Source organism: Excalfactoria chinensis, chromosome 4, assembly GCF_039878825.1.
Source record: "Excalfactoria chinensis isolate bCotChi1 chromosome 4, bCotChi1.hap2, whole genome shotgun sequence".
Classification (NCBI taxonomy): domain Eukaryota; kingdom Metazoa; phylum Chordata; class Aves; order Galliformes; family Phasianidae; genus Excalfactoria; species Excalfactoria chinensis.
In genome coordinates, this window is record NC_092828.1 from 47,625,280 (window position 1) to 47,635,526 (window position 10,247).

A 10,247-nucleotide genomic window follows, 5' to 3' on the forward strand; every position below is an offset into this window, starting at 1 on the left:
AAATACTTGCTGAAATAATTACAACTAAACAAACCTGATGAAGAAGTAGTAGCCAATGCATGGCAGAAAAAAAACATGCAACTTACACTGCAATCTAACAAGAACTCTACTCACTTAGCTCAAGAAAACTTCTTAGAAACGCTGGAGTGTACTGCAAGTGTTTCGCTGAACAAAGTTGTCCCTAGTAATCAATAGAACCAAGTTAATAATAATGGACAAAAAGAAGGCCGAGGTATTAGGTGTTTTTTTGCCTGTCTTCATGGGCAACTACTCTACACAGAAGGAAGGTGGGAACTCTGGGAGCAACGACCCTGCTTTTGTAAGCAGAAATCAGGTTTAAAACTGCCTGAAGAACCTAAATGCCCATAGGTAAATGGGTTCCAGTGAGATATCAATCACCAAGCCACTCTCAATATTCAAAAAGCTATGGCAATCAGGTGAAGTCCCCAGTGATGGGAAAAAGGCAATAACACATTCATATTAAAAGAAGGGTAGAAAGGATGATCCAGGGAACTACTGACATTTCAGACTCACCTCTGTGCCAGGGGAGATCACAGAGCAGATAAGAAAAACAGCATGGCTTTACCAAGCACAAGGTCTTGCACTTGAGTAGTGGCAAACCTCGCTATCAATACAAGCTGAAAGCCAAATGCATACAGAACAGTCCTTACAAAAAAGACCCAGGGTACTGGTGGATGGGAAGAGGGATGAATCAGCAATTTGTCCTCACAGCCCAGAAAGCCAACCATATCCCAGGCTGCATCAACAGAAAAGTGTGGCCAGCAGGCCAAGGGTGCTGATCCTGCAGCTCTGCTTTGCAAGACGTCACCTGGAGTACTGTGCCCAGATGTGGAGTCCTCAGAACAAGAGAGACATGGACCTGTTGGAGCACATCCATAGAAGGGCCACAAAATTGACCCAAGGGATAGAACACTTCCCCTGCAAGGATAGGCTGAAAGAGCTAGGCCTGTTCAGTTTGGAGGCTATGAGATGACCTGGTTGCAGCCTTTCAGTATCTAAAGGGGGCTGTAAGAAAGAACTGATTCCTTAAGAGGGTCTGCTGCAATAGTAGGACAAAGAGAAATGGTTTCAAACTATGATAGATTTAGTTGGATATTGTAAAAAAAAAAAAAAAAAAAAAAAAAAAAAAAAATTATAAAAAAATTATAAGGGTGGTGAACTGGCACAGGTTGCATAGAGAGATGGTGGAAGCCCCATCCCTGGAGACACTCAAGTTCAGGCTCTGAGCACCTGACAGAGCTGTAAGTGCCCCTGTTCATTGCAGAGGAGTTTGACTAGATGGCCCTTGGGGATCCCTTCCAACTACAACAATTCTATGATTCTATGAAAGTTAGAAGAACTCAGTAGAGTTTAAATATATTAATGACATTTATGCCTGTGGATATGCATTCTTCTATTTTTCAGCACAGTCTGTTTGTTGGCAAAACTTTTGTAGTATTTCAAACACTTCTGATATTTAGAAAATGCTTCTTCTGCTGGATAGTACATGCAAAGACAGCTTTCCATATCCTTCATAAGCCGTAGCTGGAAATAACACTTTTCTGAACTGCAGCTGGTTTTGAAAAATACTGATAATAAAAGCTTGCTTCATTTTTAATGGACTGTGCATCTGGTTCAACAGTCTGGCAGCCCCTTAATTCTTCAAGACAGAAGCAGTTTGAGTTTTCCCTCTAATTAGAATTTTTGCATTTTGCTTATTTATTTTTTCTTATTTTATTTTGTCTGCGATGGCACTGAAATAAATGCAAACAATTCTTTGAAACAAGATGACGTAATACTTATCACTCTAAAGTGTACTTCTTCAAACGTTATTTTATAATAAATTATCAGAAGTTTAATAATGAAACGCTGGAAAAAACTAAATGTAGTTGAAGTATTAACATTTTTGTCACAAGTCAGGACCATACGTAGTGTCAAAACATTTTATTCATACTAAAAAAATAACACCTGTTAATTAGTGCAGTACAAGAAATTAACTCTCATACGGCACAAATAAGCTAAGTTTGCCAAAACACTTCCTTGTAGAGTTAACTAATAAAAATAAGCAGACAATATAAAAGTAGAAAGGAACACCATTAAACAGCATTTTTAAGTATCTATCACTTAATGTCTTTGTTGTTGATGTTATTTTGTTTTGTTTTTTGTTTGTTTTTTATACAAGTCTGCATTCGTAAAATTAAACAAGGGAAAAGAAATCATGAAAAAAAGTAAGTTTAAGTCAGAGACCTCAAAAGGGAAAGGACAATTTAGTTACAGGAACCACTTCTAGAGGTCTCTGTAGATGCTGACAGGATGGTTAGAACGGCAAAAAAGATACAAAGACTACAGAGACAAATAAAAACTATGCCACAGCAGAATACAACACTAAGAGCATGAAGGTATTGAGGGTATTATGATTTTACAGAACTTATAATCAAAATGGGAAACGATAAGAATTGATCAGGAAATATGGTGGAATTCCTAATAAAAGATATTTTTATTTTCAATGTCTACATCTACCAACACCAAAGCAGTTACTTGGTCTTATTGCAGATGCTCACAATAGAGTATAAAGAAAACAGGGAGTGACTGGATTATGTTGGAGTGGTAACACATCTGGGAGAGGTATATCTACAATGGACTGGAAAGTGTGTGATTTCAGGTTGTCGGAAATAACACCTTTATGTTTGAAGGTTTATTTCCATGTTTTAAATCTTTCTTCATCATTCCCTTTCTGTCGAAGTATCCAAGTGCTTGCTACACCACTGAGCATGGTAATGAGACGAGAATGGAAAAGGCCTCTATTTATTGACACGACACATTATAAAAATTGTTTTGTTCTGAAAAAGAGTTAAATTCCCACTGTGTGTACCACATAAACATAGATAAAAGTATAAGGTATTTTATGAAAAGGACAGATGGAAAGACTTAAGATATCTTTCTTGTTTTACTGCTGCAATCTTAGAATACTCTCAATACAAAAATCAATACAGTAATTTCAACAATAATCAGTAGCCAAATATTCTAACCTATAAATACAGTGCTACAGAAAATACTTTTTTCCTGCGCTGATTCCCACAAGTGAAATTGGGAAGTCCCACGGTAGCTTTTGCAAGCAATAAATCATAGTGGAAATAAGACTGTGAAAGATATAGAATTTTTCTAAATATTTCATGTTCTTCAACATAGAATGGCAAGTATTTAAGGATAACAGAAATTTGTCTGAATGAGAAGCTAAATGAGACTTTGCTAATTTAACAGATGCTCAAACAGAATTTGAATATATAAATACTTCATCTCTCACTTCAGCAAAGAACATCACTGACAGAACGATAAATGGAAGGATTTAAACTTTAAGAAAACTTATTCTGGAAATATTTGGAACCACCAACATTTAATGGAATAAGCTAGCGCACCTCATTTATATCTGCAAGGTATCTCAATATACATAAAAGTACAAGAAAATCCATATGTGGATTTCTCTCATGCTCACCCTTCCACTGTTCTTCTGCATCTTAAGTATGATAGTCTAGGAAAGTATGTACAATGAACTGTGACTATCCCAAGGCATGTACTAGGAAGGGTATAATGTTGATTGTATCCTTCTTCCTCATTTTTAACTTTCTTGTTCCATAGGCTTTCCTTTCTTCTTTTCTTAAAAATGGGAGCGATGCTTCCCTTTTTCCAGTCACTGAGAACTTCGCTTAACTTCACAGTACTGTATTATCTGAGAGAGTTCTTTTAACACAGAGCAAATAGCTGCTATTACTGTTTGTTGGCTAAAAAATACATAAAACTAGATATCCCACCACAAAGTTACATCTACATAAAATGAAGTCAGTAATAATGACTTGGTCATTGCTATTACAAGCTAAAATAAAACTCGAAATGACTCAAGGTAAGTCCTGGTGAGTTTGAAGCCTGTGGTGTTAGCTCAAATCCTGTAAGTCTGTTACAACTGCAAAACAATAATCCACGGGCTACAAGGCTATGCTTACACACTTGTCAAAAGCAAAGGCTGCTCACAGTGAAGAAGAAAACAAAAGAGAAACACCCGCAACCTTACTCTATTTAGAAGCCATTTCTTGGTTCTGAAAGTCTCACACCTAATGCTACACTGCATTACGCTCAGAAATGATTGTCAAAAATATTTTTTGGATAAAAAGCTTGTATTTCTCACGTCAGAAAACAACACTAAACTGACTGAAAAAGTTTTAGGCACATAGAAAGGTTTGTAACAGATGAACAATTGACACTGATATCTCATGCATTTCCTTGAAATGGACTTTCACATACATCACAGTAAACCCACAAAACTGGCTTTCTCTGCTGATCTCCTGTTGACATTTTATCGACACAGGACAAGATTTCAGAACTGCTGTGCTCCTGCTGTTTCTAAGTGATCCCTTCTTTGTATGCAGACAGAACAGAAACAATTAGAATGTAACCTTAACAAACATTCATAACAATGGCTTTTCACACTCATCATTGAAAAATTGGGGGAAATGCCCATCATAACTACAGCAATCACATTCCGGATTATTTAATGATTTGGGGTAGTGAAAGCCACATCCTTCCTCTGAAACATCTCAAATACATTTATCTGATAATAAACCTTGGTCTAACTTGCACAGAGAAGCCTGCAATCAAACGTATTTACCAAACTAACTCATTCAAACCTCAGAGAATTACTACTTAGAACTGTAAAACCCACCATACCTCTCTGTACCATTTATACATGTATGATACATTGATGTTCTGCCAATTACAGTGCATACCGGTTTAAATCTTTCATGATAATTTTAAAAGTAAAAGATGGAAATTAATGCTAAGTTTCTTCTTTGCAAAGGATGTATCAACATTTTCTGAACATGAAGAATCAGAGGAATACAAGAAGACAATGCAGTTTAATTCAGTTAGTGTCCACAGCAATGCATTTGTCATCTTTTTTCTCATAATAATAATTAAAAAAAAATGAAACAGCAACAAGAATTGATAAGTATGAACATAATCCAGGGTGGTTTTCCAAGTAAGAGTTAAAGGCAAAAAAATAAATACTAAAAGACATAAAACCTGAACTATATTTATCTGACAAAAACAATGAATTCACATAAGTATAGATAAAACATTACATATCTCTAGCTTTAGAAGTTGGCTTGAATTTAGTGGCGTTCTTTACCAAATCACTGTTTACTATTTTACAATTTCATGAAAATATTTTCCTATCAATAATTTTATGAGTAGAAATATAGAAGTAGTCTTATCTCAAAAATCTGCTATCTTGCAAATGCCGATGACAAAGTATTTATAGAATAATTCTACAGTGCTAGAAACTAAAATGCACAAAACTAGTATGCAATTTAAATAAAAAAATAGCAGACAGGTTTATATTGCCTCTATATTTTGACAAAACACAGTGACAGCTTTTAAGAACTGTGGTATACATATGCTCACTAAGGAGATGAGAAGGAACTGCATTGCCTGAAGAGCATTATAAGGAATTATAATGCAATTGCAAGGGGTAATAAGTTTTCTTTGGCCAAAGAACACGATGAATTAGTGACTTTCCTGATGGTTTTTGTTGTTGTTGTTTTGTTTTTAATATCAGGCCTTCACAAGGCTCTTCAACTCTATAAAGCAAACTTTGGAAGCTACACACCTTGGAGCACAGATGGCTGGAATTCTAAAATCATTAAGGTTAGAAAAGACAACAAAGATCATCTAGTCCAACTATCAGCTCATCACCGCCAAGCCCACTAAAACACGTCACCTTAGCACATCAATCCTAAACATGAAAAACTCCACCACTTCCCTGGGCAGCTCATTTCACCACCTCAGCACTCTTCAGGAGCAGTTTTTCATAACATCCAACCTGAATCATCCCTGATGTAAGTTGAGGCCATTTCCTCTAGTCTGATCACCATTACCTGGGAGAAGAGGCTGACCTCTACCTCAGTACAACCTCCTTTCAGGTAGTTGTAAAGAGTGATAAAGTTACTCCAGAAACTCTTCTTCAAAATAAATAATCCCAGTTCCCTCAGCCTCTCTTCCCCATAAGATTTGTGATCCAGACCATTTACAACTTTATTGCTCTTCTCTGGACACACTCCAGGGCTTCAGTATCTTTGTTGTAGTGAGGTGCCCAACAGTGAACACAGAACTTAAAGTGGAGTATTACTCCGAGTAAGAGGGACAATCACCTCCTTGCTTCTGCTGACTGCACTTACTTTGACATAAGCAAGGATCCACTGGCCTTTCTGACCACACTGTTGGCTCACGTTCAGATGACCATCAACTAAAACCCCCAGATTTCTACCACACAGCCTTCCAGCCACTCTTCCTCAAGCCTGTAAAAATGGACAGGGTTTTCACATCCAAAGTGCAGAAGCAGACACTTGTCTTGCTAAAGCTCACGCAATTGGCCTCAGCATATTTATCCAAACTATCCAGATCTCTCTGTAGGGCCTTCCTATCCTCAGGCAGATCAGCACTTCCTTCCAACTTGGCATTGTGTGCAAACTGACTTAGGGTGCATTCAGTCTCCTTGTCCAGATGAGGAAGAGCTATATTGGAAGAACTATATTAGGCAAGTCACCCCACACCAAGGGACACCACTTGTGACCAGATGTCAGCTGGATTTAACTTCATTCACCACCACACTACAGACCCCACCCTCAAGCCAGCTCTTTACAAGGCAAAGAGTATGCTTGCTGCCAGGTTCTCTGGGAAAATACTGTGTGAAACATAATAAATGGATTTATTGAAGTTTAGGTAGATTATGTCTGTAATCTTTAACTTTCTTTTTTTTCCCCCTTCAATAAAGAAGGAGAATGGGACTATCTTGATTTCAGCAACAACTTCTTTCATGGATGGGTGGCACCCTAAGTGCTTTTAAAAATATCTATACCTCTGCTTTGCACATGTATAAACACAGACTCGCATGCATCTGTGAACTTAAGAAGATCTGCAGTGAGAAGCAGTAATAAATCTTTCCCACAGTACTTGAGCAAAAAAAAAAAAAAAAAACAACACAAAAAAAACCCCACCAACCACCTAAAAATATGTACCATTGGGTGTTTTTGTTGTTGTTGTTGTTTGTTTATTTTTAATAATGTGGTTAAAAAGACTTACCAATCAGAAACTGTATTTTATTTCTGAAAGGTAAAACAGATATAACAGAATAAAACAGAATGAATCACTGAAGTGAAAATATGGTCAATCTCTAGTTTTGAATAAATAACTTTTTTTTGTGTGTGTGTAAAACATTTGATTACAGCTCCTGCTTTTTCACAGTTTTTTTTTCTTCAAAATGGAAAATGTTCTATGTGAAATTAATAACAAGTGCTGTCATAGATAAACAAGTGCCATCACATAAGCTAAATGAATCAAGCTGCTAAAATAACTGGTAAATAAGAAACCATTTGATCAAAAAGTCAAACAGGCTAGTATCAAAATCAGATAGAAAATTCAACAGTCTGCTTATCTGTTACAAGAAGATAATTATTTATGAAAATAAGAAATGTTCATTTTAGTAATTTCTACCTCAAGTACCTTGTCAACACAAATAGAAAGCAGCTTAGAAACATACCATGCATGTGCACTTGCATCGCAAGTATGACTCAATAAAGGAAAAAAAGAATTTGAAGTTAGGGACAATAATTCTCACATAACTACACAGTCTGCAGTAGAGAAGTTTTGGAAACTTTCATCTAAATGCTTATCTAGAAGGAGATAAAACATTTTTTGTCAAAATCTGCATTCTGTCATTCTACAGGTCATATGCAGAAACCTATCAAAGAGTGTTGTTTAGAGCTTGACTTTCTGCATATTCAAGGTTAAAAGAGAACTGAACTATTTATTTTAGAGTACAACTGGTTGTAATCTATTTTATTTTGGAAAAAACCTGAGCTACCAGAAGTTTGTTTTTGTTTTTTAAAAAATAAGGGAATGGTGGCAGAGGAAAAAGTCAACTAAGTCAGACTTAGTCAAGTTAGACCTGCAGTGCTAGCAATGAACTAATGAATTAATGCAGGTTTGATTTAAAAAAAAAAAAAAAAAAAAAAAAAAAAAAAGCACAAGACAATAACTGATGTAAAAACTAACTCAAGTTATTCTAACTAGTTAATCATAAATGGCTCAAAATTATTTTCAAAAGACCTACAATTTTTCATTAAATCATTTTTCCCCAAGGTCAGTCATTCTCATATTAATGATTTGACAGTCTCTAACCACAGAAACCAAAATTAGTGCTACTTATTTTATAAAGAATAATAATGATAACAATTTGGTTTCAGTATAAACCGAGACTCAAAGATAAGTTTCTGAAAAAGGAAGTGAACGTGCAATAAGTAACATGATACTGTAAGCTATCTAAGAAACTTAACCCACACAGTAAGAGCTAATAGGTCAAGTATTGCTAAGCTTAGTCAGGCGAGTAATGTCATCTATTTCAGTACAAGTCATACAAGGAGAATGATACAATTTGACCATCATGAAACCTTAAGCAATATCCGTAATAGAACAAATGTTTGACAGATGCTCACAAGAGCAATTATATATTCTGTAGATCATGTAGTATTTTTTTTTAATGACTAGAAAGCAGATACATTGATTTTTTTGTAGTCAGTCTACCTTTTTTTTTTTTTAATCCCAGTTGCTAAACTAACTTTAAAGAATGCACTGGAGTCACTTTTGTCAAGTTTCCCCTCTTTTCTCTTTCTTGAGCACTATACTTGCTTGCCACGGTAGACAGTGAGATAAACAGATCAGTCCTAAATTATTGTATGTTTGCTCCCTTATCCATGTTTGATGCCAGGTGTTTATTAAAGTATAACCTATAACAAACCCAAAAATATAATTCCAAGTATGTTTTCACCTCAGAACAGCCAGCCGTTTTATCTCTTGCAGTTTTTTAAATTAATCTCCCATAAATTTTGCTGCTGCTTGCCTCACTACAACTCCTTTCTTTTTGATAAAAAAACATGTTTAATCCTCTGACTGATATACCTGTAGTGAAGATTCTTGCTCTGAAATGTAAGATAAAGATGAGTTGTTTGGTTTGGGGAGGTTTTCTTTTTTTACTTTATTTTATTTTATTTTTAAACAGTGGTTCAGATGCCAGTGCCACGTTTTTTGCTGTTGAGTTACACCTGTTTTCGTCTAAAGGTACTCACCTAATGGTTCAATGACATTTAATTTCATTCCTATTTCTGTTCAGTTTGGTAGCATTTTTAACAGTATCATACTGCTTTAATTTCTGTAAAATTAGTTGCTGAGTATTTTAAAAACCTTTCAAATTCTGGAAAAAAGAATTTAAAGTAACTGCAGGAATATTCATTTAAAGATTGCCATCAAGCTCCCCAGGCATTATTATACAGCCACTTTTAAACCATGAGAAATGTTCTTCCTGGTCCATTTCAATTGCATTTTTCATTAGTGATAGTTCTTCAAAACCGAACAGGTTACAATAATATTCTGATGTGATAATTACTATTCATTCCAAATTTAAAGCAGTTGCTCAAAAAAATAGTGAAAACAAATTGGAACTGCAGGCATCATGCTTATCCTAGTCCTAAATTTCAGAAGCAAAATGCTAGGACAGGTTGGGTTGGTACTCCAGAGGTCAGACTGATATCTACATGGTCATTCACTCCCTAGATAAGCTTCATATATCTATCTCCAGTAAATGCTTTTTCCAGCTCAGGTAATCGTTTCTTTCTAGAATAAGGCATGCATTGCATTCTGTACTTATAAACAACAGCAACAAAATGAAACAATTTTGAAATCGGTACTTTCTAATATCTTAAGAGAATCAGCACAGCTGGACATATTTTATTTGATCCTTCTGTTTGAAGTAGTTCTTAACTAGCTCAAAAATTAAAGCTTTTAATGTGGTTTCTCTTATTTTTTTTTCTCATGATTTTTAACAGAACTCCACATTATTGTAGTACAAAACAGTAAGATGTATTATAATAGCAACTCAGCTTCTCACACTAATTCAATGTAAAGATTTCAAGTGATCTTATCTGCAAGTTCTTCAGGAAAAATATAATACGTTTATTCTTCTAACTTCTTTTTTAATACTCTGTCATAGGTGGAAGGTGTAATCTACAGAATACCTCTATTTTCCCATAAAGTAAAACTTAAAAGATGAAGTTCCCTGTAACAAGCATAGATAGTTCTCTTTTACCAAGAAGCCGTGACCTCGGAGAGATAAACATTAGTTCCATAAAGCAATTATTTTCTGA